The 26,447-nt window shown below is 44.8% G+C and overlaps 1 protein-coding gene across 3 annotated transcripts in view; it reads right to left on the bottom strand.

Annotated features, from left to right (window-relative positions):
• Positions 1–26,447, bottom strand: part of HIPK2 (homeodomain interacting protein kinase 2) — a 221,726-nt gene that overhangs the window by 175,965 nt on the left and 19,314 nt on the right. The gene's annotated exons all lie outside the window — the stretch shown is intronic.

Below are 26,447 nucleotides of genomic sequence, written 5' to 3'. Positions count from 1 at the left end.
CATTTGGTGATGTAGGCCGTCCCTATCTTCATAGGAGTCTGTATTCCAAGAGCTCATTTTCAGATTGTTTCTGCATTCTCAACAACTAGGTCAGATGCCAGTGCTGCCCTTTCTAAATGTGTGATCTCGGCAAGTTACTTAACCCCTTTCTGCCTCTATCCCCTCATCTCTAAAGTGGAGACAGTAACCATATTTCATAGGGCCTTGTGAGGAGTAAATGAACATACATATATAACATATATTACATATAATACATGACATATTATATATAACATGTATAATATATAGAACATATTTTATGTGTGTATATATGCATATATATATACATGTATTTTACATATATATACATATATTATATATATATATATATAATAATGAGTCCCTGATATGGTTTGGATCAGCGTCCCCACCCAAATCTCGAATGGTAATCCCCAGTGTTGGAGGTGGGGCCTGGTGGGAGGTGACTGGATCATGGGGGTTGCTTCTCAAGAATGGTTTAGCACCACACATCTTGGTACTGTCTTTGTAATAGGACTGAGTTCTCTTGCGAGATCTGCTGGTTTAGAAGTGTGTGGCACCTCCGCCCTCGCTCTCTCTTGCTCCTGCTCTGGCCGTGTGAAAGGCTGGCTCCTCCTTCATCTTCCCCCATGACTGTAAGTTTCCTGAGGCCGCCCCAGAAACTGAGCAGATGCCAGCATCATGCTTCCTGCAGAACCAGAAGCCAATTAAACCTCTTTTCTTTATAAATTACCCAGATTCAGGTATTTCTTTATAGCAATATAAGAACAGACTAATACAGTCCTAAACAAGCATTTAGTGAAAACTGAGGGGAGGGTGGTCAGCTAGTTCCCCGAGGCCTAGCTAACACAGAATAGAATTTACTTTCAAAGCTTCTGCATCTCTTTTCCATGTAACATTTTAACCAAAAGCACTATCCTTGGTCATAACTGAGACCTAGTTTCTATGTACAATATGCTTATTGCAGATTTGTATCTACTGTATAAACAATGACCTCAACTTTTTTGATTAAGCACTTAATCAGGAAAAAAAAGAACACTCCTGATATATGTGATTTTTATACTTAAAAATAATCTATGTTTTACTTTCTAATACAGTATCATTAACCAAAAACACAAATACAGAAAAATTTAAAGGATAAAGTGAGATAAAGTATACATATTCAAATTTTCGTCTGTATCCTAATACACTGTCTTACACCCTTGACTTTGAAAAGCTGTGCTGTAATTCAGGTAAGCTAAGCCATGTAACTTAGAATTAGTCTAGGCCAAATGATCCACCTGGGACAAAAAAAAGTACGTGAGAAGTAGCATTCCCAGGCAAAAGCCTTTCCGACCAGTGTGTGACTCCTCTTTCCCTGATATTACGGTAACCAACCACAGTCCGGGGAGGAGTAGCTCCTTCGCCTGGTTAGTGAAAGAGGGTAACAAAGAGCAGAGACCCCAGCTGACCCAAGATGTGGCGCAAGTGTGAAGCAAACCTCTGTTGTTTGTTACTGCTGTAAAACTTAGGCCATCCTAACCAGTGCTGGAATATTCCTTAATGCTGCCATCCCTAATGAGTCACAGTTAACGTAGTTCAGTGTAATGCTGTTGTGATGCTCACCTAGCAAAACCAGAGCACACGTTTTTAAAGACAACTTTAAAATTCCAAAATAGTTCAGTCCCTTTCTTCCATATTTTAGCATCACTTCCACGCCCCATGAGAATGCTTCAGAAGATCAATGTGTCAAATGCTGAAACAACTCTCATCATCACCAGTGTTAGTGATTTCAAGTGTGCGCGCACGAATCCCCCACCTAATAACTTTTCTGACCAAGGGGAAGGCAGGGGATCTTCAGTGACAAATGTTCTGGTTTGGTTTGCAAACTTTAACGCAAGTCACTCTCTGGTGATAAAGTCTTCCCATAAAATGGGAAGATGCCCTTCACATTGACAACAGGAGTCCGACACTGCTGCATACAGGCCTAAGTGCCCCCATGGGAGAATCAGCTTTTACCCTGGGCTGATGTTTTCTCTGGGAAAAATGGACTTTCCGCACCCTGCCCACTAAATGCATTCCCGTGCTCCATGACGCCACAGTTGTGTTCTTGGTAAAGAATATTTAAGTTCTGACATCATAATAACCATGGGTATTACTCATGGTAAGCTCACAAGCCTGGGAAGGCACATTCTGTACTCTCTTTATCACTGAAGTCAGCAATGGTTTTAAAAATAGCATGGCTCACACACCCAGGGGACCACTGATTCACTAATGGCCAAATACACACTATTGTGGACTCCTAACTCGTATGGTGTTTAGATTGTGATTTCTAGAATTGAGGCACCCATATTTATCATTTCCCTCACAGGAGTGTTATGCTGTACTAATTTATAAATAGAGATCTGCAGATCCTAAAAGAAGGAACCCTCAAAAATTACAAAACCAGGATTTGACAAGCCATCTAATTTGTCACTCCAAAATGACGTAAAATGTAATTAATGAGAGTATCTACCAACTTGGCATAACTACGATATGTCACACTAAATAAAGACAGATGATGTTACAAAGATAATCAACACTAATCTTAGTGAAGTCTAGAAATAAGTTATAGGTTTTTCACTGTTGAGGGGGGAAGGGAATCTTTGATTCTAGATGTCTCATGCAGGTTCTTTAAGAGAAGTATCCCATGAGCAGAGAATGTTTTCATGATTTATAAATACATTTAGAAGTACATGACCACTTAAGCCTTTTGCTTAAATTCTGTGCTAAATCAGCAACTTTCTCATCTCTTACTGGGATTCCAGAGAGGACCTTCTGACCAAGGAGAAAACACCTAGATATGTAGGCCTAGCTTCTCTGGATGGTAGGATTCTCTCTTTAAATGATTCAGATTGATCCATCAGCCTTTTATAGAATTAGTATGAACCAGTCTTTTAGAACCCAATAATCCTTACATTTATGGAGTCAAATTTCCAAATCTGCTAAGCTGAGGACTGTAGAGGCCAGAGTGAGCAGCATCCAGGAATATCTGCTGAGCACCTACGACGTCCAAGCACCACCCCAAGAGTGGCAGGGGACCACTGGCATTGTGAAAGAAAGGGTTACCTGCTTTTCAGGAGGTCAACATGACGAGATGCAGCAAGGGGAGAAGAGATAACTGACTACAGAAGGAAGTCACAACTGCTGCCCATTGAATGGTGCAGGCTTCAGAGAACGGAAGGAGTGCTTTCAGAGTCAGTGCCAGCTTTACACACGAGAGTGCACCCCAAGGGGAAGCCAGGGGTGAGCTGAAACAGAGGCTGGCGAGCACTGGGTTCCAGGGACAGATGAGACCCATTTTTATTTAAGATTCATAAGCCATCCACTGCCTACAGGACCTGGGATAGTGTGCAGATACAATACAAAGCACAATATGAAAATAAGATAAAACAGGACCAAACCCCTCTAAGGGAACATCAGGAAGAATAAAACTGTGCCTGTGGTTGAGGGCTCTTGCAGCGAGTGACAAAAGGGTCTGGAAAGGCTGGAGTCAGCGTGGCAGGTCTTTGGTGCCTATTTTCGATTTTGTTCTGTTGAGGAGTCACAGGAGGTGGCTGAGAGAGGAGGGAGGAATGGTACCACTTCTGAATGGGAAATGAATGCATGTGGCCAGGGGCTCTGGCACCCACCACGGAGGAGCATCTGAGAGGCGATGGAAACCCGCAGGGAAGGTGCAGACAAGAGACTCGAGGGATGACCCAAAGACCTTGGCACTGACAGATGGGAAAAGAACCATGATAATGTGGAAGCCGCAGGATCAGGTGACACAAGAATGAAGGGAAGGTTGGTCCCCTTTGGCGCCCTTGCTGACTTCAAGTGGCAGAGGAAGGCATGACCTGGTAGGCGGAGGGGCCAATGCCCTGAAGGAGCATTCACCGGGGCACTGCAACTCTATTTCCAGAAGAGGCCCGCACACACCAGTGTCAGGGCGGCCAAGGTGCTTCCCTGAGGGAACTCCCACAGCAGGAAGCAGAGAGCACACACTCCTGGGAAAGATGCCCTCCGCTCTGTCCTGATTCCCAGTGAGGGCATCTCCAAGGCCAGAGCTGACCTGAGACAAAATCAGCTCTCAGACACTCCTAGGAGTTACTGTCCTGGGCCAACACCCTTTGTTGAAGCTGGGAGGATGCTACTGAGTAACATAAAAATCCCTAGGCTGGCGCTGTGGAGTACAACAGGAACTACAATACTACAAAACACAGCAACCCTTGTGGAACCACAAAGGCCAATCAAAGCCATTTACCCAACTAGGGTGCCTCATGTTACACATAAGATATTAACAGAGAATGTCCGAATGTATGTTTTCCTTCCAATGGCTGGATGCAGGGAAGCTCTCTGGTTCTTTCACCAGCATCAAGTATACTCAATTTACTCCTCCAAACAAGCCATGCAGGCCCAGCGCTAAGAGTCTTCCCCGTCAGTTCTCAAAAGGTGGTCAAGGGGTAGAAACTCTGTTGCCGTCTTGCACCATACGGCTCTCAGCAGCTCGCCTTGTGGTCCTGACCCTGCCAGCCAAGCCCTTTTCATTCCGTTTTAGTTAAGCAGAAAATGAAGCTATCAGCTCCATTTCCACTCTCTCTGCATGAATTCATTTCCCTTTTCCATCCTGGCTCAAACTATGTGGCTCATATAGTATTCCTACCAAGGTCTTACCTTGCTAAAGATTCTACTCTTCTAAGACTTGCTGAATCCAAACAAAAAGGTGGGAGGAAGTATGAGGATACATTCTAAGGGGCAACTTGAAATACAGGAAAGGATTCAAGAATAATAAGCCTGTTGATTTCTTGTTTGCCAGCTTTTACACCGACAAAATCCTAAGAATTATTAGAGCATGGGGAATGTCTATGGAAGTGAAGTCAGTGACCCAGGAATCTGTTTTCGATACCTACTCATGCCATGAAATCCCATTAAGTCACCAGAAACCCCTGGAGGATAAGCTGTAACACCAGTGGGTGAAAGACTAAAAACCACTCTGCAATCTGCTCATTACCCCAGCTTTTCACCCAAACCATGGCTGAAAATCGCTAGAAGCCCACCTTTCTCCTGGACTGCAGGAAAATGAACTGCCAAGGGCCCTGCACATCTGGCCTCTGCTACACCAGGAGTTTGGGGCCAGAAGCTCCCAATGCCCCATTGGTCCTGGGTCACATGAAGTGATTCAGAGCTACAGGGTCACGACTAAGCCATAAAATAAGAAACAAAGAACAAGATGAGCCTTTTCTTAGTTGCAAGCTAAAATTTGGGGAAAACGATTAGAAAAAAGAAAAACAGTGTGGTTGCTGGGAAGGCCAATTTCCTTTTACTCACAGGAAATCTTTTCTGCTGATTTAAGAGCAGAGCCACACCTGCTCACAGACCAAATGTCAGCACAGAAGGAAGCTGCACCTTGAGTTATTCAACCAGTGGCAAAAGCATTAAAACAATTCTGAGCTAAGGAAATTCAACCTGGGCTCCAGGGCCCAGACCCGATCCATCCGCACATGAGTTAGAGGGAGGATTCGAGTTTATGGAAAGAAAGGGTATAGAAAAGGCACAGGCTCAATTAAAGACTTAGCAGTCTTGTTTTATACATGTTCCCCACGTACAGACCAGCAGATCTGGGCTCACAAACAAGACCTAAGACCTACATTCTAAAAGAAAGGAGAACTCCACTGGGTCAACTGACAAAACTGGAATGCGAACAGTGGCTCGGATAAGAATATTGTATCAGTATTACATTCTCTAAAGTTGATCTCTGTACCATGTATGACAGTGCCCTATTCTCGGGAAACACACACTGAAGCATCAGGGGTAACGCGGCGCTGTCCAGAGGAGCTGTGTGTGCTACTGGAGAGGTTCTGTAGTCTCTGTTGTCTGAGGCAGCCACACATGTGTCTATGGAGCCCTTGAAAATGTGGCTGGTGTGACTGAGGAACTGAATGTAAAGTTTTGTTTAGTTTTAGTTTAAATAGCTACTTGTGGCTAGTAGCTACCATTCTGGATGGTGCCGGAATAAAGGGCCATGATATTTGTAACTTATCCTCAAGTCAAATAACTATCATTAGTGTGTCTGTATATACAAATACACCACAGGCACACACACGACAACCAAAAGAGCAACAGTGAGAGACGGTACATTCAAGGGCATGACAAAACAAACGAGGTGAAGTGATAACAGAAAAATCTGGATACAGGGTATAAGAGAGGGGAATCTGGGTATGGGGTATGGGGTAGTCTTTGTGCTATTTTTATTTTTGCAGTATTTTAGTAACTTGGACACTAATTCCAAATAAAATGTTTTTAAACGCATAAGGATGAACATTTATTTATTAATCACTGAAATCTACCAGGCCACAAGTGGAACTCATTTATGGGCAGGGATTGGAACTCAGGATGTCCAAGACATTGGCAAATTTTGAACAAATATCATGGATGTCACAGGACACTCCTCTCTGAACACTGCTCCTCCACACCCATGGCACGGTGCTTCCCCCACAGGGGCAGAATAAATGTCCTCGCCCAAGATAAATTTTCTCACTTCTTTCCATCTGACCTCTAGCCTGTCTATGACCATGAAGGACTTGGCTACAAAGGTAAGTTTCGGGCAGGTTTTGTTTGTTTTTGAAACAGGGTCTCACTATGTTGTCCAGGCTCAAACCCCTGGGATCAAACGATTCTCCTTGCCTTAGCCTCCCTATTTGCTGGGACCACAAGTATGTGCCACCAACCCCAGCAGGGCAATTTTTAAAGTAACAGCTTTATGGACACAACAACTCACATACCATAAAGTTCATGTTTTAAAAATGTATAGTTCAGGCCGGTGCAGTGGCTCATGCCTTTAATCCCAGCATTTTGGGAGGCTGAAGTGGGCAGATTACATGAGGCCAGAGTTCAAGACCAACCTGGCCAACATGGCAAAACCTTGTCTCTACTAAAAATACAAAAAATAGCAGGGTGTGGTGGCACATGCCTGTAATCCCAGCTACTCGGGAGGCTGAGGCAGGAGAACTGCTTGAACCCTGGAGCCAGAGGTTGTGGTGCAGTGACCCAAGATTGTACCACTGCACTCCAGCCTGCGTGACAGAGTGAGACCCTCTTCCAAAAAAAGAAAAAAGAAAAAAAAAGGATAGTTCAATAGTTCGGTGGTTTTGAATACAACTGTGTGACCATCACTGCTATCTAATTTCAAAACATTATCATCACCCTGATGATCAGAAACACCATACCCATTAGCAGTCACTCCCCACTCCCCCTTCCCACAGCCCCTGGAAACCATGAATCTCTATTTTCTATCTCTGCAGACTTGCCTGTTCTAGACATTTCATATAAATGGCATCACACAATTTGTGTACGTTTGTCTGGCTTCTTTTGCTTAACATAAAATTTTCAAGGTTTACTCATGTGGTAGCATGTATCAACATTCCATTCCCTTTTATTGCCAAATAATATTCAGTGGAATATTATTGCACATTTTGTTTATCCACGCGTCAGCTTATGGACACTTGGGCTGCTTCTACTTTTTGCTGCACTGCAACCACGTGGACACGTGTTTTTATTCCTCTTGGGTACATACCTGGGAGTGGAACTGCCAGGTCATGTGGTGACTCTACGTTTAACCTTTTGAGGACCTGACACTTGTTTTCCAAAGTGGCCTCCTGAAGTCCCCAGGAGTCATGCGACCCCCCCAGAGATCCCAGGCAAAGCGCACAGAAGGCCTTCTGCAGAGATGCTGCCCTTCTGTCCTTCAGGAAAATACCAGCCTAAATTCAAAGCAGGAGTCAGGGTTTGTTTGATTTGAGGTAAATAAATTAGAGAAGCTGTGACTCGCTCGGTGCCAGCAGCATGCTTAGCCTGGTAGCGCCCCGGAGAAAGAGCCAGCACCTGGCATGGCAGACGAGGGTTGGCACAATGCACACTTGCTTGCCAGATGAAGAGGCGCTCTGTGCAAAGTGCAGCTGCAGCAGGACACAAACTGGTGCTCTCTCTATTGTCCCTCACCAGGGCAAAGCTGTCTGTGCTCCTGGTCAAGGCCTCAGGAGACTTATTTACTGTCACCCACACGTTGTGCTCCTGAAAGTGCTGCTCAGAAACTGGCAGGGAGAAGACCTGGAGGAGGTGAGGACCACGAGAAATCAGAGAGCAACTAGACAAGGCAGATATCAAAAGAGACGGGTCCTTCGGGGCCTGCACACCTGTTAGTCCTAATATGTTCCAGAGCAAGGGATCAGACTAGTGCACACATGGGCTGAAGCCTAGGGAAGTAGCCAAGTCCACCACCAATGCAACTGGTGAGTCAGTATCAGGCGTGTGTCTCCTCCAAGCTGGCAGTAAACAAACGCTCGTGCTTCATGTTTGGGCACTGGACTAAATTACCAGGCAAAAAGCACAAATTCCAGCCAGACACGGTGGCTCAAGCCTATAATCCCTGCACTTTGGGAGGCCGAGGTGGGTGGATCACTTGAGGTCGGGAGTTCAAGACCAGCCTGGCCAACATGGTGAAACCCCATCTCTACTAAAAATATGAAACTTAGCCGAACATGGTGGTGGGTGCCTGTCGTCCCAGCTACTCAGGAGGCTGAGGCAGGAGAATTGCTTGAACCCTGGAGGCAGAGGTTGCAGTGAGCTGAGATCGCGCCACTGCACTCCAGCCTGGGTGAGACTCCATCTCAAAAAATACAAAGTACAAATTCCAAAGCTAGTCAAGCAAGCTTAGAGGCTGGTGAAGAGTTGATGAGGAGAAGAGGATTTCTGCAGAGAAGAGCAGAAGTCCTGGAATGGCTGGCTCTCTCTTTTGTTCCCTTCGAAAGCACTTTTCTTCCATGTGTGTGCCCTGGGGAGACACTTGGTTTCATCTTAGAGTAACTGTGCTGAGCTCTGTAGGCCCCTTCTTTCACTCTGGACCCCATCCTTTGTATGGTCCTGTCCTCTTGCAACGTTTCACTTGTCCTTCACCTTTGCCCCCTCGGGACAAACTTTGTTGGCAGGCCTGGCATTATTTTTGTTTTTGAAGATATTGTATTTCAAAAACAAACTGCTACATATTTAATAAAGAAAGCTCAACCACAGTTTGACGCGGTGGGGATGCAGAAGTGGCAGGCAGGTAGCTTGAGATCCTGAATATGTCCTACCAGTGCACAGCCTGTCCCCTCGGCCCCCATTAATCTCCATGCTCTAGCCTGTCCCACCTTTGTTATTTCTCCAATTTCGTGAATATTGATCAGTTCAGTATAGCTCTGATTTTTCACAGGTAACTCCTCCTATCTCCTGCGCATTCACTTTCTCAGTCACCATTTTATAATACTCAGTATGATCACCACGATTCATGTTCTGGTGTCTGTAATATGGTTCGCCTTTTGAAATCATAGATAAGTGGCACAGAACCTGGTATGATAAAAACGTCAGAGAAAACAAAGATAAGAACATGAACTTGATCTTTACATACACTCTCTCATCTAAGCCTCACGGCAGCCCTGGGAAGTCATTATTATCATCCTCACCTTACAGAAGAAAGAGATCCAGAGAGACTAGCAGGATTCGCTCCCCCAAGGTCATGAGCTCGTAAAATCAGAGGACCTGAATTCAAACACATGTCAGTATGACCCTAAAGCCTTTACATTTTTCATTAGGAATGTAAATGACAACATTTTAAAAAGTCATAAACCCTTACTCAGCCATGACATGGTTATAAATTGTAGAAAGAACAATGGAGTGGGAGTTAGAAAATTTGGCTTCATGAAGTCTGGCTTTGTGTTGATTTTGAGCAAGTCACTTAATATTTCTGAATACAGATCTCCTCTTCCATGAAGGAGGCAATGCTTCCCAAACTGTGCTTAGTGTCCTGTGAGGTGCTAATATTTATTATGAAAAAAGAAGAAAAATATGAGGTCAAAACAGTTTAAGAAATGCTGGGTTAAATCAAATAAAGCGGTTTTCTTTTTTCAGGACTTCTCAAAGAGCCTTGGCTATAGCAGTGCACACTGTGGATCTCCAAGAGGGACATACAATATGCTCTGAGGCCCAAATTTATTTACCAAGGGAAAACTTTCTTTTTTTTTTTCCACCATACAAAATACTCCTTTTTGTCAGGATAGGAGATTGAAAATAATGGATTGGACAATCCCTAAGGAATCTTTTAGCTCTAACAATGGGTAATTTTCTGATTTATCTTATCATTCCAAATGGACAGCAGATTTTCTGAGGGTAGAATGTGTTTCTCTACGAAATCAAGAAAATGGCAGCTAGGTAGGGGCAGGCCAGAATGTTCAGAGAAGCAAAAGGAGCATGAGGACTCATCATAGACAGCTGTTCCTATAAAAGACTTGCACATCTAGGGGTATCTTCCCCTCTTTAAAATAAGTCAGCATCATCCAAATGCCACTGGGCTGGCTTTGTCTTCCAAAGCAAATTTCCTGGGCATTACAGAGACTGTAAACTGCCTTGACTGACTTATAAGGAAGAATCAATAACGTCTGTCCACGACCCATCAAATCCATGTCTAAGGAAAGACCAAGTCTTTAGGACAGAAACATGGCATGGCAGTTTCACAAACTAGTGGAGATGGCTCTCTGGAGGACAGTCTAGGTGGGACTCCCAAGGCCTTCACTGCTTTGCAGGCACCTCTTCCCCAGGTGTGCAGGAAGAGGCCCCAGCCATAGAAAACCTAAAAGGCTTTTTTGGGGAGGAACAGGAGACCCTGCCAGACCCTGTGGGTTGGATCTTTACTGGCTGAAAGGGAGGGCTGCACACATCAGGGAAGAGAAATAGAGGAAGAAGATGATGGGCACAAAAGCAGAGGGGCAACAAAGTACAGATCACATTTTGGGGACACAGAGTACAGTTCTCAGAATAGAGAAGAATGCCCAGGTCAAAGGTTTCCTAGAAAACTCCCTTCTCTTTAAAACAGACACACGATTTTCCCTGGGACATTTTTATATGCAACTTACAATTGCCAGATCACTCTTGGAAAATACGCTGCTCATCTTAGTAGTGGCAGTGGAAAGAAGCCAGTGTCCTCAGACATACCTCTTTGTGGACCCCAGCCCCAACATGCAGGTGTCCACAGCACAGGACGGAGGACTCCATGCAGCCAAAAATCTGTAGTTACCCCTAAGTCCTCCATCTAGAAAAAAAATGAGACTTAGTAGTAGCCACTGCCCCGTGGATTCAGCTGGAGCCCATCTCCAGACCCCAGCTATCCCCCTGCTGTTCCAAGTTCCAGACTGGGGCTCCAGGATCAAAATGGCTCAGGGCTTTGTGCTAAGAAGAGCTTTGAACAAGACACAAGGGGATGGTTTAAGACTCAGGATGCTGAGGATTAAGTATCTGGGCAGTTTATTCTAGAGGTCACCTAAAAGATTATAGAGTTCTGCGAGAGACCTGGAATGGGGAACTAACACTGGTTGTATGCCTATTTAAAAGCCAGGCACAACATCCAAAGTATATAAAGAACTCTTACAACTCAACAATAAAACCACAACCTAATGTTTTAAATGAATGAAGAACTGAATATACATTTAGCCAGAGAAGACACAGACATAGTCAATAAGCATCATTAATTATTAGGGAAATGCAAATCAAAAACACAATGGGATACCAAGAAAACTGAAAATGTATGTTTACACAAAACCGTGTCCACAAATGTTCACAGGAGGATTATTCATAACAGCCAAAAAGTGGAAACCACCCACATGTCCATCGAATGATTAACAGATAAGCAAAACGTGGTATATTCATACTGTGAAACACTATTTGGCAATACAAACAATGAAGAACCAATACCTGCTACAACATGGATGAACCTCAAAAACATTATGCTAAGCAAAAGAAGCCAGACACAAAAGATCACATATTGTCTGATTCCATTTCAATGAAACGTCCAGGACAGGCAAGCCCATAGAGACAGAAAACAGATTAGTGGTTGCCAGGGGCTAGGAGGAGAAGCGAACAGGGAGTGAGTTAACAGGAATGGGATTTCCTTTTGGGATGATGAAATGTTCTGGAATTGGATAGTGGTGCCTTATGTACAACTTAGTGAAGAGGCTAAAAGCTGATGAACTGTACACTTCAAAAAAGTGAACTTTCTGGTATGTGAGTTATATCTCAATAAAGCCATTTTAAAAATAGTCACAAAAGTAGATGCCTGAAACTATCACAAGAACAGAAAACCAAACACCGCATGTTCTCACTCATAGGTGGGAACTGAACAAGGACATCACTTGGACTCGGGAAGGGGAACATCACACATCGGGGCCTATCATGGGGAGGGGGGAGGGGGGAGGGATTGCATTGGGAGTTATACCTGATATAAATGACGAACTGATGGGTGCTGACGAGTTGATGGGTGCAGCACACCAACATGGCACAAGTATACATATGTAACAAACCTGCACGTTATGCACATGTATCCTAGAACTTAAAGTATAAAAAAAAAAAAAGTAGATGCCTGATACATATTCTCACCCACTGGACCTGAAATGCATATCATCATCCCATTTTACAGGTGAGGAAACTTGCAGACTGGTGAAAAGCAGCTAATTGCCAAGAGGCCCGCTGCTAAGCCACGTGACAGACTTCTGGCAAGTGGATTTTAACTAGGTTTGCTGACTCCGGAGGCCACGTTCTGCTCGCTTCACCATGCTGCTCCCTGCCAAGATGATAAGCTAACCAGCAACTGCAGAACGGTTCCTCTGGAAAAAAGATCACTCCCTGAACAAAGGATCACTGACCTACATAAAATGCTCGTGCTGGAAGTCACGTTAAGCGGCATCTCACCAAATCCCTTCATTTCACAGATGAATAAGTAGAGTTTCAAGGCACTGTACTGACCTGTCCAACCAAAGCAGCAAGGCTGGTGGGCATAGTCACCCTCTCATTTTACAGAAGACAAGCTGGTGTATTGTTCACTGCAATTAGTTAGGAATCAAAAGGTAGAAGGAGTTCACCCGGTTGGGGCATGCGGGTCAACAGGCATTCACCAACCTTCAAACATGCCAGCCTCACATCCAGGTCCCAGCCAGAAGATCACTCGGGCCAGTTATAGCTCACATTATTCTGCGGTTACCCTGAAATTTCTCTTCTAACCCCAGGAGTGCTCTGAAAAGTCCCACCAGGGTGCGACTGTTCCAAGGATCCCTTGGAGCTTTTGAACTACTTAGCAGGAACGAGGAGTTCTGGATTTAGCATTCAAGTGTGAGGATAAAGGCTAGGGAGACTGAGGAAGCAACTATCCTCCACCCCAGTCTAAAGTGACTCCATGGGAAACGACTTGAGAAGGAAAGGGAAGGAAGCCGAAGCCGGATTATTTCACACTGCAACCGCAGGGCCTCGAGGCCTCTAAGTTGGGGGTCTTTTTATTGCCTGCTTAATGTCTCCAGGGAATGTCCTGTCTCAAACTTAAATGTCCCAAATGGAGCTCATTACCCCACTGTTCTCAATCCCACAAATCTATTCCTCCTCTTGTTTTCTCTTTCCCCCAGGACTATCATTCGCATTCCCCAGTGGCTGAGGCTAAGCATCCTGGCTCATCTTCCACACCCCCCTCACCCCCCAACTTCCAGGCAGTGGCCAGGCCTGCTGGCTCAAGCTCTGCCTCCACTTGCCGGCTGGAATCACCTCCTCCTCTGCATGCTCACTGCAAGCATTGTCCTGAGGACTCAGTAAATGTTTACTGAATTGAGAGGTCAATCCTACCCAGTACTAGTTAAGTCCTTCACAGCAAGTAGCGGCCATGATTATTTCAACACAGAAAAGGAGAAAAAGTGGAGTTGGATGACCTCATGTAAATAGGTGACAGAGAGGTTATTAAAGCAAAGCTCGAGCCAGGAGGAGCAGAGCAGATGGGGCTGTGAGCCACTCTTCGCACGCATCCTGCTGGAACAGAACGGCACACCAAGACACCAGGGCTACCGACTGCATCTGCAAATTATTCATTATTTCAGTGTAGTCCCTCTGAACTCTCCATCTGCTGATGGCTACTACAGTCAAATAATTACATTCAAATGAAAAAACCTGTGACCTGTAACTTGTTCCAGTCAGCCCAAGTGAGATACCCACTGTCCCCAAGCCGGGCCTTCTGCACCCCTGTGTGGGGCAACCTCAGGCTTGCTCCCTGGCCACCTTTCCTTCAAATCCCAGATCAAATGATGCATCCCTGGTCATTGGGGACCTAGGGTTTTCTCTTTGTGCCTAACAGTGCTCATGACGTATTACCCTGCATCACTTGATGTCTTTTGTTGCTTTCTTTAATCTTGTCTGCAATGAGTTTATGAGTGCTTGGAAAAGACAGCGACTGTGCTGAAGTGGGCTAATGTATGTAAAGTATTAAGCTCAGAACTGGGCTTGGCACACTATAGGCACTACCAATATAAGCATCAGCTACTGTCAGCTATGACTACTTACTGATGTCCCCCGAGTCCCCAAGCATGATGCTGCACATGTAGCACAAGCTACCAAATCTGCTGGAGGTTGACAACAGGTTTCCCTCACCTCCTTTCTCTTCCTAACTTCTGCTCAAACTAAAACTCCTGCCCTCCAAGCCCAGGAATTCTAGCTGCACATCCACCAGTCTCACCACTCAGTCCTTCCTTCTAGGCCATCCCTTCACTGTTTGGAGTCCAGTCGGCCAGAGCGACGTGGGCCAGGGGAGAGGCAGGCTCTAGCCTGACATAGCGTGTCTCTGCCTCACACCCCTTGCTTGTCTTGGGGTTAGAGATATTATAAGACTTGGTGAACCATTTGTTTCTTTCTGAAATCAGATAACTAAGTAGAGCTAGAAAACGAGGCAATTTTTAAATTATACCAGGCACTGAGCCAAAGCCGGTGGTACAATGACAACATTCATTTGTCCAGGGCTGGCCAAATCAGTCACAGGGACCCCTTTTCAGTGTGAAACTGCGCCTAATACTGCCCAGTCGGGGTTCCATCTCAGATTCTGAGATGTCCCACACGCACGCTCTCTAAACAGCATCCTCTGGTCACAGTCCCTGTGGCAGCCGTCGATTCAGCGGCTGGGGGCAGGGTGGCAACTGTGAAGAACGCAGAGGTGGCTGAGCCTCAGTAGCTTTTGTCAGGCATCTGCACTCAACAAGTCTAGTACAACAGACTCCAGGGGAGACCCTCCCAGCTTCAGAGAAGGTGGTTTGCATCTGGACATCCCCACCTTCCTAGCGTTGGGACTAGTGGCCCCTCTGGGCACATCAAGGGCCGGCACTTGAAACCTGTAAAGAAACATCTCGGTCTGCCCATATCCAGAGACCCAGCTTCCTGGCTTCTCTTCAAGTGTCTTAATCTACCCTGTCTCTACCGAGCACTAAACCAGTTGAAGATAATTCGGGCTCAGAGAAGGAACGGCAGACAAAGCCTCACATTAAGCATCTCTTTAGTAAAGCATCCAGAAAATTCTGCCTGTGTTACTTCACTTTTACTCCCACCTAGGTCCCTGTCGCTGAGGACAAGACCACACATGAGGGCACTAGCCAAGCCAGGGTGATCAGTCAGCCCCAACCCTCCTGTGGCCTCCACTGGATATCCAGGCACCCACGGTTCTTCCTTTGGGCCCCAGTCCACTGCTATTCTAGTGATCTGGAGCCACACTGACCAACACAGAAGCAGCCAGCAGGCACAAGTGGCTATTTACATTTAAATTAATTAAAATAAAACATTGAGTTCTTCGGCCCCACTGGCCACATTTCAAGTGCTTCCTGGTCACGGGGCAAGTAGCTACCATGGGAGAGAGGGTGGACTGAGAGAAACATCGGTACAGAAAGCTCTATCAGGCAGAGCTGTTCTAGATGGTGACATTTAGACTTGCAGGTGGCCAATTTTTTTTTTTTAACTGTCACTTTGTGGTCTTGAAGAAAATATTTTTCCAACCTGAAAGGACAAAATTGCTTTCTCTAAAAAACTCAGTGAGGTAAAAGGTCTCCTCCACGCAATGACCTTCACAGAACACCCGTGTTCTTCGGAAGCTGGTCTGCCCACTGGAGCCGCTTCTCTGCTTTCTATGACACTTTCGGAACCCTCAGCCCTACATCCAGACTCCCACGCTCCGATGGAAACTTTAACCAAAGCATAGGAGGGGCTCTTGCTTTTCTTCTGGAGTTTGTAAGTCACTGTTTTTCCATGGGCCCGATGTTACTTTATTTGGCCTAGCATAACACAGCACCACAAGCTGGGGGGCATACTCAACGCAATTTATTATCTCATAGTCCTGGAGGCCAGAAGTTCAAGATCACGGTGTCGACAGGGCTGGCTCCCTCCGAGGCTGTGAAGGACGGTCTGTTCCATGCCTCTCTCCTAGTTTCCGGTGGATGCTGGCAATCTTTGCTGTTCCTTGGCTTCAATGCCTATTAATCCAGTCTCTGCTTTCGTGCCGATGAGCCATGGTCCCTGTGGGCGTGTGTCTGAATTTCCCCTTCTTAAGAGGACACTAGTCATACTAGATTAGGGGCCCACCCTACTCCAGTGGGATCTCATCTTAACTAGCCACATCTGCAATGACTCTATTTCCAAATAAGGTCACATGCTGAAGTACTGGGGGTTAGGCCTTCAACATGTGAGTGGGGAGGGGGATGCAAAATTCATCCCCTGACAGGCCCTCAAAGCCTCAAAGAAAAAGCACTCCTCCTGGCACACCACCTGCCTTCCATTTTTCTATTAATATGAAAAGATTTGTAAGAAATTACTGGCTACTCAGCTTTGTGGCAGCAGCTGGTGACCCCAAGCAGAAGCTTACACCACATGAGGCTATTTCTATGATACACCAAGTCCATTCAAGCCCACTATCCTCGATTTAACAAGGTCCAACAACAAAAACCTGACCTTGGATAGGGTGTGAAGGAAAAACTGTCACAATTGTCATGGTCACAAGTAGAGTGCTGAGGAGTTCCTCCCAAGTTCACCAAACTGCCTTCTTTTACACATATGCTCTCTGCTGGGTGATGTGGCAAAAACAAATGAAAAAAGTCCCTCCTGACCCAGACTCCTTAACACACTGCCGGAGTGTCCCTGTCATCGTACAAATCACCGCCAAGCTCATCAAATGTGATTATCACAAACAGAAAGCTACCCACCAGCACAGTGGATCCAGAAAGGTGCTGTGGGTTCATGGCCCACATCACATGCCTGAGTTATAAGACACAGGTGAGTTACCGATAAATTCAGGCAGCATGGAACAGAAAAACCCAGTAAGATTTAGTGCTAGAAAGCCTGGTTTGAATCCTAGCTTTGACACTTACTAGATAAAAGATCTTGCACAAGTGAATTTGCCTCTCTATGCCTCAGTTTACCCCACTGGAAAATGCAGAGCCTGAGATCTACTTCATATCAGTCTAAGAAAGCTCTCTTGATGGTATCATTGTGTTAATTAGCATTTACTGGGCGTGGATGATGTGTTCACGACAGCTCCCAACAGGTCTGAGGTAAGACACCACTATTACCTCATTTGCTGGGAGAAGACTCGGGCTTAGAGCCTCTGATTACATACTTGCACTCTAACCATTTCCTACTACTGCCTCGCAAAGGAGGTCAGCAGAGGAAATAGTGGCAGGCTCTATAAATGCTTGTTCGCTGCACCCTCCTCTGGTATCCGCCATGCCGCACGACAGTTCATGCTGTCCTGGCACTGTCCACTCCCAACATCTTCACAAGGACAGAAGATCATCAAAAGTCATTTAGAGGAAATAACACCTCTGCCAGGACACAGTCATTCCCTCATCTGATATTTTCCCAAACTCTCTTCCCTAACCTCTTCCCATATAACATTCCTGACAGCTGGGAGAACAGCACTGACCACTCTCCAACCTCCCATCCAGACCTGCCTCTGTCTATCTGCTCCTTCTCACCCTCTGTTCATCCCCTGGAGACATTAATATGGAACCCAACTGTCTGGCTTCTGACCTCCATACTCTTTTAAAATTGCGGTATAGAGATGACAGTGCCCCTGGGTAAATGGTGGTGTCTTGGTTATGGCCTCATGGTTTTAGCAGTTAGGCTTTGTCCCTTGGAGTGGTTAAATAAAGACAGACATTAGCACAGTTTTCCACCCAATTATCCTATTTACAAAAATAGAACTCTCCTCTGTGAGCATTTTAAATAGAGGCCTTAATTTCCACAGACGTCAACTTTACCAGGTCGATTCCTAAAGCCTCAACTGGTGAGCTAGAATACAGCATGATGGGCAATGGAACGTATCCTCAAATGATCTCTTCCTATATATACTATTTTGGATGCATACATCTATTCATAAATATACAGATATATTTACACACATACGCACATACATGCATGCACATGTCAGTTAAAAAAAGTAGGCCGGGTGCGGTGGCTCATGCCTGTAATCCCAGCACTTTGGGAGGCCCAGGCTGGTGGATCACGAGGTCAGGAGATCGAGACCATCCTGGCTAACACGGTGAAACCCCCATCTCTACTGAAAATGCAAAAAATTAGCTGGGCGTGGCAGCGGGCACCTGTAGTCCCAGCTACTTGGGAGGCTGAGGCAGGAGAATGGCGTGAACCTGGGAGGCGGAGCTTGCAGTGAGCCGAGATCACACCACTGCACTCCAGCCTGGGCGACTGAGCGAGACTCCGTCTCAAAAAAAAAAAAAAAAGTAATGGTCTTGAAGGCTGTCTGATAGGCATGTAGACTGGCAGTTCTTGCTGGGTGTTTTGGGTCTTCGTATTGCATCAAACCTCATCAGTAGAAGGATAAGAAGAAGTACTCAGATCAGTTATTTTGGCCTTCCGGGGAATGATATTTGCTGAGTTGCATTTTCATTTTAGGCCTTGAGCTTCCAATGAGGACTGCTGTGAGAAGAGTTGTAAGAACCCGGTTTTTCATTTGTTGTGGGGATGCTGAACACCCTGTTCATGATACCTCTCAGTGCTTCCTAGATAAAAGTCCACATGCAAAATTTAGTTGAAAAGAACTAAAAAAATCTTTGCTCCTCTTGGGGACCTGGTACACCTTCCTTCTCTGACAGCAAGAATTACCGCAGTGCCCACATTTGCCTTTTCTCTTTGATGTTATGAAGCTCAGCTAAATAACAATGTAAGGGACTTACTGTCTGCATATCTGTAATTCTTTTTCTTCCTGACTTTGAACTTCTATATTTATTTGCATTTATCCTGATCTTGTCCTAAATTCTTTTATGTATCATATGGTTTATTACATTATATGTATTTATACTATAAAATCAATAAATATTTGTAGAACAAGGTGAATTACAAATAATCAAATAGAACTCAATTAAAATAATTACCATAGTAAACATAGCCAAATTTAGAGAATATATAGTTAAAAAACACTACACAATCAGAGTAAAACATTAAAAAAATGAACATGTTGAAGCAGACACTGTAAGTTGCCTTCCTAACAGCCATTTCCTCTTTCTCCTCTGGAGAGACAGGATTTAGTTTAGATGTCACTCTCCCCACCACCACCTCCCACCTCCTTCCACCTCCCCTTCATGTGACTCAAGAGCCAATCCTGGCTAGTCTAAGCTAATTGTTTGCTGTGCCTGGGAGTGAAGATCTGGGTTAGGCTTGTTACCCAGTTATAGCCTATGAGAAGGGGAGAGAGAACAGCTGGGACCTTTGGGGAAGGTTCCCTTATTTGATGAATGGTTTATTTGGAGGGACCGATGGATGGATAGATGGACGGATAGATGGATGGATGGATGGATGGACAAACATATTTCTACTGGGCCAACCGTGCACACTAACCATCACTTAGTGCTAGGCACAAAACTGAGATATATAAGTAAATAATTAATGACTAAGGGCTGGAGGAGGCAGATGCCATAAGAATCACAATCTTCTTCAGAAGACACCCCAAAGATGGAGCTTCCAGATTCTCCCAGGGATCATGTTAATCTCTGAGAAACATGTTGAGAAACTATATGTAAGTACCAAATTTGTATCACTACATACGAATAGCTCTTGCTTTTCCACAAAAGATCACAGAAGGAAGGAAGGATGGGAGAAAGGGAAGAAGAGAGAAAGGGAAGAAGAAAGGGAGGGAGGAAGGCAGGCCAGTCAGAAAAGTTTACTGCCCCTTTCCAAAGTATACTTTGTGTATTCTCTGGATTAGGTAGAATTCCTTCCATTTTCAAAATCAATTGTAACTGCTCTCAGGCCACTCACAACCTTGCTTTTCTCTAAATGCCTTTTCTCTAAGAGACACCAGCCACACATGTGCCTGTGTGCACACACATGCTCAGAAACTATTTCAAATGGTCTACCACCTCTTCACCCCCTACCCCAAAGGCGCAGCTCCTTTGCTAGAAAAGAGACTGAAGTCCAAGCTGCCTGCTGCATCCGCTGGCTCCAGTGTCCCCCAGATGCCTGTCATCGCCCACCCTGGGAGCTCTTCTCCACTCCCCAAACTGTCTTGTTCACGGCAAAATAAAATACTATTCTTTTCTATTCTAATAAGATGTCCTCTGTCTGGCCGTGCAGAGTCTGTCTCATGGTTTCTCACTACTCAACGTGTCTGCAGGTGATTTTCTCCCGCATCTCTCCCCCTTCTGCACAAACTCATGTCCACCTCCCTCCCGAATTGCTAGAAACCAAAATCTTCCTAAAAGTACCCCAAGCTAACTTATGGGGTTAGGACCATCACACCCAGGATTCCCTCAGTCCTCCTATCTTTAGGCTTCGTTTCTTTTTGAGGACACAATTCTCCAAAGTTAACTTCTATAAAGCAAATCCTATTTCTCACTGACCCATATTTTACCAAACAGCTGGCACTGCTTTTTTCACAGTTGAAAAAAAAAAAAAAAAAAAGAAAAGAAAAGAGAAAAGAAAACTCTGCTGAAGCACGTGGAGAACCGGCCATGCAGCCCTGCTGAAACATGAGGGATTTTCCTTCACCGGACTTTCCAGGCTCAAAATTCCTGAACTTCCCACATTAGTCCAATGCTGCTGCTACGGGCTGGACTTCTGCACATTAGATGTCATCATAAAGAGAATCTAGGTGACAAACAAGGCAGAAATGAGCACAAGTTTGTCCTCACCACTGGGAAATCAATTCCCAGTGCACATCCCACAAGAGGGAGGTCTATGTAGGCTTGGGCAAGCACAGGTGTGGCCTCTGTCCCAAGGTTCTCCTGTCCCTCTTTACAGCAGTCAGATGGGCATGGCTGTTTTCTATTCTGTTCTTGGCTGAATCACTGGGCCCAGGGCTTTGCACACAGTGAGCCCCCCTTGCTGCTGAGAGACTGACTGCTGAGAGGCAGGTGATGGAGACTGAGGCTGCCTCTGCAGAACAGAGGACAGCAGCAATACCAGGCATGCCCTCTGAGAGGTCTTTGCTTTAAGCCGACTGGCAGGTAATAAATTTACCCAGGTTCCAAAGGAGCTTAATCAAGGGCGCTGGCTTGCCAGCTGAACTGGAGATCAGAGGGGACCAGCAACCATGGGAGCCTTCCTACATGTCACACCATTCTTTCGGATCAGCGGTGACTCTTTAAGGATGAACCACACCATCGCACACACCTGAAGCTGGCAGTGGATGAGAAGGGGAAAATCTTTATGGAGAAAGACGCCAAATGTCATGAGTCATAAAGCAAATTCTGACTTGGAACCATCGAGGGAGATTATCTTTCAGTTCAGAGTGCAGTTTTTTCCAGCAAGATACAAAAAGCTTCACGGATCATAGTAACCAGCTTGCCTGTTATTGAGTTGAGCACAGTAGGGAAAATGCAAAGGTAAAGTGTATGCATGTAGAGTGGCTCTGAGCCCTTCTGAAAATGACCACTCAAGGGCTGGAGGGCCAAGGGAGCGTCTCTGCGAGGGCAGGCGTGCACACACACCAGCGGCCCCCAGCCAACGCCCTGACCCAGCACACACAGGCAGCAAAGGAGGTGAGCCTGTCTCTTTAATTACGCCAATTGTGAGATGGGGAAGGCGCCAGTGGAGAAGGCATTTAAAGCAGATTGCCCCATTTAGGGAGATATGATACTTGGAAGTGAAGACTGGCACTTTTCCTAGACTAAAGGTTGCGCTGAATGGCCAGAGAGCAGGAGGGCAGCAGCCCTGCCTGTGGGGCTTTCACCTGACTTCAAAGATGGGCGCCATGCCGGAGCCAGTGCACAACACAAAGGGAAGCGGGGGCTCGAGGCCCTGGGCTGCTATCTGTTCCAATTTAGGGGACAGTCCAGCTTCTCCCCAAGAGACAGCCTTTGGATATGGGAAGAAAGCAGCTAAACAGGCCTGAACAGGAGGGCTGGAAAGAGGAGATACTGCACCTCAGGCCTTGCCCTTTAATTTCAGAGCCATTTTAAGCATGGTAAGTATTGTATCTAAGTCTCCTATAGAAGGAGCATAAATGGTAGGCGCTCAATTAATGTCATCTCACTTTGAGTCAGAGAAACATCTTCACTTTGCATTACTGCTGAACAGAACTGAGGGCCCTCGAGACCACTTTGTGGTGGCTATCAGGAAAAGGCCTCGAAACTCATGCTTCAGACACATTCCACTACACCAGGGCTGAAACGAGCGGCAGGAAGGGGTCTGTGTACAGAGCAAGAAAGCTGGTTCCACCAAAGTCAGGTTAGAATACAGATACACGTACACACATACACATAGAAAAGCTAAGTGTGTGAGAGAGACAGAGAGTGTGTGTGTGCAGTATGTTAACTAAACCTCTTACAAAAGTCATTAAAATTTTCTAAAAACTAAATTCTGAACAATAATTAGTTTGTGAAACCAACAGAACAAAGTGCTAAGGGCCTGGGAAAACACCATCTCTTTACATAGATCACTGAGGACTTCATAAGAAACTTCCTCTGTCACAGGGCAGCCTCTGGGGGCAGTGGGAGGGGAGCTGAAAGGGAGAGAAAGAGAGACAATGATGGAATTCCAAAGCTAGGAGGGCCTTCCAACACACTGTCTTGCTACGGAGGACACGGGTGACACGGCTTCTTGGAGATCACACAGTGAGCCTCTGATTCTCTAACTACAGCCTGGATGGCTCATATGCATGACACCACTAGGGCACAGAGATCTCCATAAGCACTTTAACAACAACATGTGTTGGGTGATCTTCCTGTTCAGATCCCGACTCTCAGGGAAGATGGCCTCACGTCTGGCATGGTGGGGATACACATCCTGGTCAGTTTAACTCAGCCAGGGCTCATGCTCTTCCTGTTGTCAATGACTTGACTTAGGTGCTGGCACATGCCATCAGCCTGGTCAATGAGGTGTGAAGGGAGGTCTGCAGGAAGCCTCTGGAAAAGGTTTGCTTGCTCTAAAGAGATGCTCTTTTTCCCATGGACACTGTCGAGTGGGATGTGATGCCTAGAACTGTGGCAGCCAACAGACCAACATACCACAGACAGTGGGGCAGAAATACAGGAAGAATGTCGGTTCTTTATAACCAACCCCGGAGCTGATGACCTCAGAACTTCTTGTTAACCAAGAGTCAGCTTTCCCTTTTGTTTATACACTTTGTGTTGGTTTCTGGCTATTGAAGCTAAAAGCATCTTAACCAATAATCTACTAATAAACAGTTCATGAAACAAAAAACAATTTGTTTTCTACCGTCGTACTCGCTCTGAAGAGAAACAAGGTCTCCTGAGCTGACAGGGAAAATCCCCACCTAACTCTTTTCCCCGCTTCTTCCTTTCTTCCTCCTCTATGGAACTGTAAACACACTCAGAACTACCAACCTCTCTCAGAAGCAGCCTGAAAGATGCTCTGGTCTCACATCCATGTTCTGCCGGACCCCAGTCTCCAGCAGTCCCTTCACAAGGCACTCATCCTGAATACCTCCAGCACTGGAGAAATCGCGGGCCCCACGGCTGTCCACATGTGGAGGGCTTCGGTACGATGTCCTTCCTTAGGGCCTGATGGAAGTCTGCCTCCTGTGGCTTTCCAGCCATTGATTCGACTGGCACCACAGCTACCTTCCTTCATCCATCTGCCCTTCAGTTACTGCTTCTATCTCATACAGCTTGATTCTTAATTATTATCATTCCTTTCAGATAAATATTTTCTTACAGGAATTGCATATTCTTTTGAGCCATGTTCTACCTTCCCCATCTCTCAGGCTCTGACAGTTAAGAGGAATCAATCTGTCCCATTTAACCAATGAATGAATGAGTCAGTCAACCAATCAGTCTCCCTCTGTCTTTTTCCTATCCCCAACCCAAACTTGTCTAATAATGTAAGGGTAATAATAAAGTTAACAGTCACATGTTTTCAAAGAAAATTGGAGTAATATAAAAATCCAATATTGTCAATCTCAAAATCCTTGGATAGTGTCCAAAAGTCTCCTGCAAATACACACACGTGTACACACACACACGATCTGACTTAATTAAAATACCTTTCTCCCAACACTGATATTAAAGAGAAATATTTCTTTTTCAAGATTATTTTTCTGATATTTAATTATTTCCCTTTTCCTAGACAGTATATATATTTCAGCTGTGTTCTCTCTTTTTAAAAGTTACTAGACATTATTTATTTATTTATATTTTGAGATGGAGTCTCACACTGTTGCCCAGGCTGGAGTGCAGTGGTGCAATCTCAGCTCACTGCAACCTCTGCCTTTCGGGTTCAAGCAACTCTCCTATCTCAGCCTCCCGAGCAGCTGGGACTACAGGCACATGCCACCTCGTCTGGCTAATTTTCGTATTTTTAGTAGAGATGGGGTTTCACCATGTTGGTCAGGCTGGTCTCGAACTCCTGACCTCAGGTGATCCACTCACCTCAGCCTCCCAAGGTACTGGGATTACAAGCATGAGCCACTGCGCCCAGCCAGACTTTATTTTTGCAGAGCAGTTTTAGTCTCACAACAAAATTGAGTGGAAGGTACAGGGAGTTCCCATACACACTGCCTGCTCTCACGCATGCATCAACTACTCTCTCGTGAGACCCAAATCTCAGCTGATAGCACTTGATTGTTAACTGTGATGTGTCCACACAACTTGCTTACAAAAGAAGTTTTGGAACACAGCCCTTGGTAAACTTAGAACTTGTAAAACACATATGAACTGATCCATCTCGTTCAAAACTCCCTTCTCCCAGGCCCAGAACTTTACCTAATTTCTCACTTCTATCTTACACATATTACTAAGTAGTTTTCAATAACAGTAGAATCTAGGGCTAAACATCATCCTCCTGAAAAGATGAGACACAGACACTTAGACATATGTACCAGAGACTCTCAATCATTCATTTTAATGTAAGAAAAAGTAATATTGACTATCACAAACCACGTATCAGATAAAATTGCTTTTACCAGGCTTTCCTGGAGGAAAAACTCACCCTCTAATTATGTTTCACCTAGGAAAAGATAAAAATTAATTTATATATGCCAAGCTACATTTTAACTTTAAAATGTAGAGGTGGCCTGGAAGTATACTATATCCAATCATTCATTCAATAAGCATTTATTGAGTACCAAATATTTGCCAGACACTGTGGGAGGCACTGGGGATCTGGAATTGAAAGCCAGCCTCCTGCACTCATGAAATCTCACTAAAGAGAACTAAATACATATAGAAATCAGCAAAACTGAGCCACAGTGGTACCCTTCGCACTCACAAGAATGGCTATCCTATAAAAGGCATGCTACAACATGGATGAACCTTGAAAACAAGCTAAGTGAAAGAAGCCAGCTGCAAAAGACCACATATTGCATGATTCCACTAATATAAAATGTCCTGAATAGAAAGTAGACTAGCGGTTTCCAGGGGCTGGGGGAGGTTGAGAATGGGGAATGACTGCTAACTGGTACAGAGTTTCTTTTTGGAGTGACAAAAATGTTGTAAAATTAGATAGTAGTGATGGTTGCACAATTTGTGAATATCCTAAAAACCACTGAACTGTACACTTTGGGTAAATTATGTGAATTATATCTCAATAAAGCTGTCAAAAATACATGTGGAAATAAATAGTCCTCATATGCAAACACGAGGAGGTAATGAAAGATATTATTTACAAGGATTAACTTAAGACGTGTATAACCTATATACAGAAAACTTTTACACATTACTAAAGTACACACAAAAAGAGAACACAGAGAAAACATGATCTTTGACAGGAAGACTTAACCTGGTAAAGATGTTAATTCCTCCTAAGTAGTTTATAAATTTAATGTGATCCCAATGGAAATACCAACAGGTTTTTTTCTGGAATCAAGAATGTTGGGTCTAAAGTTCATACGGAATAACAAACATGGAGAATAGCCAGGAAAAGGCTAAAGGGGAAGAGCAATGAGGGAGAACTAGTCTTTTCAGATATGAAAAGATGATATAAATTTCAATAATTAACAACAGATCAACCCATGGAAAAACATAAGAGTCCAGAAATAGACCCCAGACCTACAGAAATTTAGTATATGATAAAGTAGGGATTATGATACTATGGGAAAAATATAAACTTTTAAACAAATAATGTTAGGACAATTGAGTATTGAAAAAATA

The sequence above is a fragment of the Trachypithecus francoisi genome, unplaced genomic scaffold, assembly GCF_009764315.1.
Source record: "Trachypithecus francoisi isolate TF-2019V2 unplaced genomic scaffold, Tfra_2.0 Lachesis_group4, whole genome shotgun sequence".
In the NCBI taxonomy this organism is placed as follows: domain Eukaryota; kingdom Metazoa; phylum Chordata; class Mammalia; order Primates; family Cercopithecidae; genus Trachypithecus; species Trachypithecus francoisi.
Note: the sequence above shows the minus strand (reverse complement) of the source record. Positions and strands in the feature narration are given on the sequence as shown.